At 32.6% G+C, this 7,433-nt stretch overlaps 1 long non-coding RNA gene across 3 annotated transcripts; it reads left to right on the forward strand.

The window, feature by feature from the left end:
* Positions 1-1,916: 1,916 nt before the first annotated feature.
* LOC124821874 (uncharacterized) lies at positions 1,917-5,707 on the forward strand. 3 transcript variants are annotated; one of them, XR_015780627.1, is made up of 4 exons: positions 1,917-2,124; positions 2,563-2,702; positions 3,338-3,786; positions 4,151-5,707. It is a non-coding gene; the product is annotated as an uncharacterized LOC124821874 (long non-coding RNA). The 3 variants fall into 3 exon arrangements; XR_007027502.2 differs by having other exon boundaries at positions 1,919-2,124; positions 2,663-2,702; XR_015780628.1 differs by lacking the exon at positions 2,563-2,702 and having other exon boundaries at positions 1,918-2,124.
* The last annotated feature ends 1,726 nt before the right edge of the window (positions 5,708-7,433 follow it).

Below are 7,433 nucleotides of genomic sequence, written 5' to 3' on the forward strand. Positions count from 1 at the left end.
TGCACACCAACTGTTTGATAAAATACCAAAAATAGTTTCTTGTGTTGTTTTATGCATTTTGATGTCTAATTGAGTTATAAAAGGAAGAATTGTCATGTGTTGCACAAGTCCCTTGGGAGACGATACTTTTACTTATTCACTGTATTACTTGGAACGATTTGGTATACTTGCCAAAAAGTTATCAATAATTCACTGATACAAGAGTATGAATTATTAAGAATGAAGGCTGGTGAGACTATCTACAAGGTTTAGAAAAGATTCACACATATAGTTAAGCACCTCATGGCTCTAGGAAAAGTGTTTGACAAAGAAGAGATCAATATAAAGATATTGAAAAGTCTGAATAGAAGCTGGCAACCCAAGGTTACTGCAATTTCTGAATCAAGAGACTTGACCAGCATGAACATTGCTACATTGTTTGGAAAACTCAAAGAATATGAATTGGAGCTTAGAAGGCTAAAGGAGGAAGAAGAAATTGAAGAGAAGAAATCAATTGCTCTAAAAGCCAAAAGCAAGAAAGCTACAAATAGTCATGAACCTGAGACTGAATCAGATGCAGATATACCAGGAAAAAAATGATGAATATGATGGTAAGAAAATTTGGCAGATTCATGAAAAATAGGAAGCAGAGGAAAGCTCCAAGTATCCTCAGGACAAGAATAGGAAGCAGAGGAAAACTTATATTGCTTGGGAAAACAGTGATACAGATTCTTCCAGTGATAAAGATTGTGATCGTGAAGAAGAATCAAATCTATGCTTCATGGCAGGTTCTGCACAATCAGACGATGATAGTGATCGTGAATTCGAAAATGAACCAATAGAAGTCAAGTACCACATGCTACTGGATGCATTTTAGGAAATTCATGCAGAGGCCATGCGACTTCAGTACAAAGTGAATCGATTATCATCTGAGAGAAGAGATTGTGAATACAGAATTGATAATCTTGTGCAGGATAATGAAAAGCTTGAAAAAGATCTTGTAGAAGCTCTGAAATCTGCAAAGACAGTATATATCGAAGTACAAGTTGTTGAGAAAGAATGATGTAACTATCCTCTACATGTTGAGAAAATTGAGTACTTAACCAGCACATTGGAAAATTTAATCAAGGCAAAGAAAATCTTGATGTTATGCTGAGATCATTTGGAAGAGCTATCTACAGACAAGGTATTGGTTATATAAGGCTAAAAGTAATAGGATAAACTCAAAGAAATTTATTGATATGAGTAAACCTACTACTAATGCATGCTTTTACTGCAATACACTTGGTCACAGAGTAAGAAACTGCTATTTTAGAAATGTTGGTGTTCCAAAGGGAAAATACAAATGGGTTCCCAAGGAATAACTTCCTGCTACTAAGAAGACAAGATCCAAATTCAAATGGGTACCAACGTCAAAACCTTTTAACTATTGTGCAGGAAAGGAGCAGTAGCTGCTGTAGCAGTGCACAACTCAAGGATGAGCTAACTTGATGATATCAAATTTCTTGAGTATCTACAAGCGGTAACAATCATTTTCACATTGCATCATGCATGATATTTGTTTGAATGATTGTTTGATGAATGTATGATTGTTGATTGATTAATTGAGATTGCTTTTTGTGAAAATCAATTTTTACGACTTTTAATCGATTGGATTAAATGTGTAGTCGATTATATCTTACTGTATGTGTGTCTCTATTTTCTGAAACATTCTGAAATAGTGAAGTTAACTTTGAAATTAATGAAATCAATTAGATATCTCTGTCATGGGTTTTCTATGTTTGAAAATTTAAATAAGGGCTTATTGGTGATTTCAGCTTCGCACATTTATATTGTAACTTGTATGTGGAACTGTGATAGCATTTAGTGAGGTTGGTAAGTATATTTCCAGTAACCCTAGACTGAAGAAGTATTTCCAGTAACTCTGCATTCATAATATAAACTGTATCTATGACTTAAAAAAAGTTTGAAAAAAATAGTCACTTCCCCGTTCTCCTTTGTTTCGCTCATTTGACTTTATCTTTGTTCTTTCGACTTTCTTTCGAATTCATTCATCTAAACGAGCGGTTTTCATCCCTGTGCGTGTACTTCCTGCGACATTTCTTAAGCACTTGCTGTAGTGCTCCGTTAGTCCACTGGGTTCAGGTATCCACGTTCCCTCCTTCTCTTATCTGTTTCTCCTCCTTTCTTATTCCTTTTTGAAAACCCTAGTTAAGGGAACAAGGACGTGAGAGTGAGAGCGACGTGAGGGAGAGCGTCTAATGCTCTGAGGAGAAATGGGCATGAGCGATTCATAAGAGCAAGGTTTAGTTAGGAGTGGTTATTGAAGATGGTGGAATCTGAGAGGGGCAGAATCGAATAGAGTGTCGAAGGAAATCTTTAGAAGCTGAAGATTTGATTTCGTTTGGTAAGCGACTATGTAAGGGTAGTGAAAAGAGAGTGGGAGCATCTAAGGAGTAAGAGAACGAAGGAGAAGATAGACCAAATTAGGAGTGGTTGTGCTCGAGAAGAAAGACCAAATTAGTTCTAGCTTTTACTTTTGATTTTAATTTATGACTTAGTCTTGAATTTCCTATTTTACAGCAAACATGTTTAACCCAGATATTCAAATTATCTCAAACTACGATGGTTCTCAAAAACCCTTGGATCATCCAGCTGATTTCTATGATTTCTATGTTGGCAGGCATTTGTAAGTGAGTATGTCGTTTGGCAATCGGACGCTGGTAATGGAACTCTTCTTGCTGACATCGCTAAAGCTGCATTCCTTATTGGATTGCAATTCTTTCTTCGTTTCTATTTTGTTGATATAACGGCCCTGGTCGGTCCCAGTTTTTTTGTATTTCAAATAGTTGGCTTTCAAGTTTTTGGTACATATAAAAATATTTAGTTTATGCGTAGTAGTTTATTTTTAAGTAAAAATCACATTTTTTTCGTATCGTTTGTAAGAGAACATTAGGAGAAAATTGTTTCATCCAAAATAATCATTTGAAAACACGTTCCAAATGAACGTTTTACCTAACAACTTAAGCTTTCGTGTAAAGTTATTTACTAAACAACCACTACAACTTTCTAATTTTGTATGTTATTGTTTCTCCTGGAAATAAGTATATGTATTAAAAGTGCTATGTATAAATTTATGACACTTAGTAATAAGTAGCAGGGAATTGGTTACAGAATAAAAGAGTAAATGACTTTTTCCGCGGTTGATTTTCAGTTATGCAATATAGTTAGTTTTATGCATTAGTGATTGATTAAATTGTGCATACTTAGATACTAAAGACACAACTAGTGTGAGTGATCATGGTGGTGATAGTGTTAGCTCGTGACGTAACTCTTAATTTTTTCTTTGCTCTGGCAGGTTGATAAAGATATAGACAGTACTACAACTAGATGTAGATCGTGGTTTCATCTTTTGATATGGTTGCTGGTTGTGGAGCAACTGAACCATACACTACACTGACCTTGAGTACAATATCACGTCACTTTCGGTGTTTACGTGATACCATTAGTGGTCAAATTCAAGTGACTCAAAGGAGCCCTGGAGAACAAGAGCTAATACCTCGTCTACGCTATGTTGATCAGCAGCTTCGACAACAAAAGGCACTTCAGCAACTTGGTGTAATGCGACGAGCTTGGAGGCCTCAGAGGGGATTTCCTGAAACCTCGGTTTCAATACTTCGAGCATGGCTCTTTGAGCACTTCCTCCATCCGTAATTCCCCTGTTTCCAATTTTCATTTGGTTCCAGTTATCCAAAGGATTCAGAGAAAACTTGCTGGCTAGACAAATTGGTTTAACAAGAAACCAGGGTACGACAGTTAATATTTTTCTCAGTTGTAGAAGATTGTATTAGTGCATGTTTGTGAATGATTACTTGTGTTGAATAATCACTCTTTTTCGAAGCTGACAGTAAAGAGTATATAATGTTTACACGAACAATTTATAAGTTGACATGTATGGTAAGTTTGCTAGTTTTTATAATAATTAGGTTGAAAGCAATACCGCTGTTAAACATAAAAAGTAGTTATTTCTCTAACATAAATGGAACAAATTAAATGTCTACATTTATTCCTAGAAAATTTGGTTTTGATGAGGATCCAACATTAAAAATCAATGACCCCCTAAAATTTCAGTCTTGTTGATGTTTGCTGGCCTCCATTTGATTCATGTCAGGTGGCAAATTGGTTCATTAATGCAAGGGTGCAGCTTTGGAGCTGCATCACTAATCGTGGGCTTAATTTCTTCTTACTATTGGATGACTTCTATGTTACTAATGCTGTCAATCCTCTGATCAATCAAGCTTCAATTTCACATTAGAATTCACTACAACTACACTTCATCCCTGGTTCTATCTTCCTTATCTCAATTTTACTTTGTTAGTATCTGTTTTTGATAGAATGAGTTAGTGTAGATACCATATTTTGTTTCTTCTTAGATAATAGGTAGATTGGTTTGTGTACACTTTTATATTGATGAAATGAATTTGTTTACTCTAGCTTGATTGTAGTTTTGTTTCTGTAATTGAATTTTGCTAGTTCAGTGAATTTTCTTTTAATTATAATATGGTACTATAGTTGAATTATACATCTTTAATCTTAATAACTAGTTAGCTTTAGTTCTAGTCTTAGTTGGGTGTTCAAGACTTTAGGAATTAGTTTGGTCAGTTTTTAATTGTTGATTCTAGGATTTGTTAGTTGTTGTCCTGTTTTGACTAAGTTTTAGCTTGTTTTGTAGGTTCATATAGTGATATTTTGCATTCTTAGTTTTCTAGAATAAATAGTTGTCATAACAGTACTCTTTTATCATTCATTTATAACTTGCTTACTGTTTTATAGTTGAAGGAACTAATTTAAATGTGATTGTGTTTCCTTTTCAGCACATTGGCAGTTTAGGATTAAATAATAATAAAATAATTAGGGTAATATAACTTCCTGGATGAGTTTCATTTCTATTATTTAATTTCTTTGTTCAGGATCTTCAAGTATAAGAATTCAATTGTGATTTGTTTCTTGTCTTGTTCAGCCATGCCATACTCGAAGCCAGTGAGGAATTGCTTTTTTCTCTATTGCCTCGTATGCATCTCTGTTCCACTTTCTTTACTTTCTTTTTGACACTTGTACATTCCTAAGTAATTTTGGTTTCTCGTAGCTTTTATGAGTTTTGGATTTATCGTGAAATTTGACCGTTACAAGATGCAATTGAAATTATTTAAAGGAGAGAATTAAGTATTTTTTAGTTTTATAGTACTTTACAATATGTAATTGAAATAATTTAGACGAAATAATTATTTTTTTTTGTTTTATAATACTGAATTACTTTTATTATTTTCTTAGGTGTAGAAAATTTGAAACGTTGTTTTCTTAGTTCTGACTTCATTTTCTTAATTATCGAGAGTATTAGACAATTTTCTTATAACTCCCTAGACGCTGTGGCTGCGGACGGCTCATCCATTACCTTAGTAGTGACGCCATGCTTCTTGTTGGTTGAGCTTTTACGTGAAGGCAATAGTTATGTGGAGAAAGAGACCAAGATGGAGATCTGGTGAAACCTTGGTTTTTTTTTAATCGTTGCATTTGTTATTAGTTTTTCATGCATTGAATTTGTATAACTTACTATTAAGAGTTTAAATTGTATATGGTATATAGTTATTAGATGCACAAAACCTATTTGGAGTTTACTGGATTTTTGGTTTGCTGTTATGTTCAAATAAAGATGTTTTTTACTTTTGGATTTCTAGTGTCCAAGACAACCCAACGACAAGGGTATTACGAGTGTCAACATATGAAAGTTATTATCACATAATGCTAAAGAGAAATAATTCCAACTTATGTAAGTTATAATTATTATCATAATTAATTTGTAGTAAAATTTAATTAACTAATTATATATTAATTTTCTTTCATGTAGTATTTTTGTAGTTGTTGATGTTACAATATCGTGACAATGAAATCATTGAAGTTAAGAAAAATTGGTGTTTATATGTAATTAGTACATGCTTATAGGTTATGTTATGGTGATGTATATGCTTATAAGTACTGATACAATATATATCTTATAGTTGTATATATTATCTTATAAAGCAATATTATGTCACGAACTAGACGACTTAATGATTATATTTTGAAATATTATTGTACCAATAATTTTTATTCACATTAATGAACATTTTTTGGAGACCTTTATTATATTTTCTCAATATTTTATATTTTTTTTTGTATAATAGAATCGATAGATAGCTTGTGTTTCTATAAAATAGAACTAATTTTTATATTATTTTTTAAAATATTTTATTCTAAAATTAATTGTTTTTTTTTAAATTTAGACTAATAGATAGCGTTTTTTTTAAAAAGGCGTTTTCTCTTGTCAGTCACCAATAGATAACATTTTTTTTAAAAAAAACGTTATCTGTTGGTGGTTGAAAATAGATAGCGTTTTTTTTAGAAGCGCTATCTATTAATAGATAACATACACATAAATAGCACTTAAAAAACGCCATCGATGATACAAAAAAGTGTTATCTATACACTTTTTTGTAGTAGTGCATGTTGGATCTAGCTACAATTTTATGTTTTTTTCTTCTCATTTGACAATGTTACCTCTCATAAATATGAAGTATCTAGAGATTGATTTTTAAATCAAGTACACTTGTCCAACTTGTATCAACGTAAGAGTTCTTCTTGAACATAACTCTAATTTTAGAAGCAACTTTTATATACCTAAATTTGTATAATAACATTCATGTGTTTTTCACCACTAGTGGAAAGTTTATATTTTACAACAATAAATTACATTGGTTAAAACACAACCATTATAAATGAAAATGCAATATCATTTCATAAATAGGTGGATAGGTATTGTTAGGATACAAACAAAGTTTCACATTGAATAAAACAAGAGATGAATATGAGATTATATACATATAAGATACCTCCTTTGATAAGAGGCTTTTTGGAGTGGTACTAAAAGAAAATCCGTGAGGACTTAGCCCAAAGTGGACAATATCTTACCAGTGTGAACATCTGTGTGTGTCAAACCTCCTTACAATTGGTATCAGAGCCAATTTCTTAGTATGTTCTATGGTTGCAGCTTTGTCTGTTCTTCCACATCAGAAAAGGTTTGATTTTCTTTTTTCTTGGCAATCTTAGTTTATAGAAGTTGTGAGAGCTTTCTTCAAAAGCAGTGGGAGCAATGACATTGGAAGAAGGGAAGGTGAAGATCGAGAAATTTGATGGCAGTGACTTTGAGTTTTGAAAGATGTAGATAGAGGATTACCTATATCAAAAGAAGTTGTATCTACCCTTGAGAGGGGAGAAGCCAAACGACATCAATGCAATAACTTTTGAGGATGAAGTGAAAGGATTAATCTTATTATCATATCTTCCAAAAAGTTGGGGTGCAACTATTACTACAGTTAGTAATTCTACAAGCAATATTAAGTTGAAGTTTGATAACATCC

The sequence above is a fragment of the Vigna umbellata genome, chromosome 7 (assembly GCF_029865625.1).
Source record: "Vigna umbellata cultivar VRB3 chromosome 7, Vumbellata_1.0, whole genome shotgun sequence".
NCBI classification, from domain to species: domain Eukaryota; kingdom Viridiplantae; phylum Streptophyta; class Magnoliopsida; order Fabales; family Fabaceae; genus Vigna; species Vigna umbellata.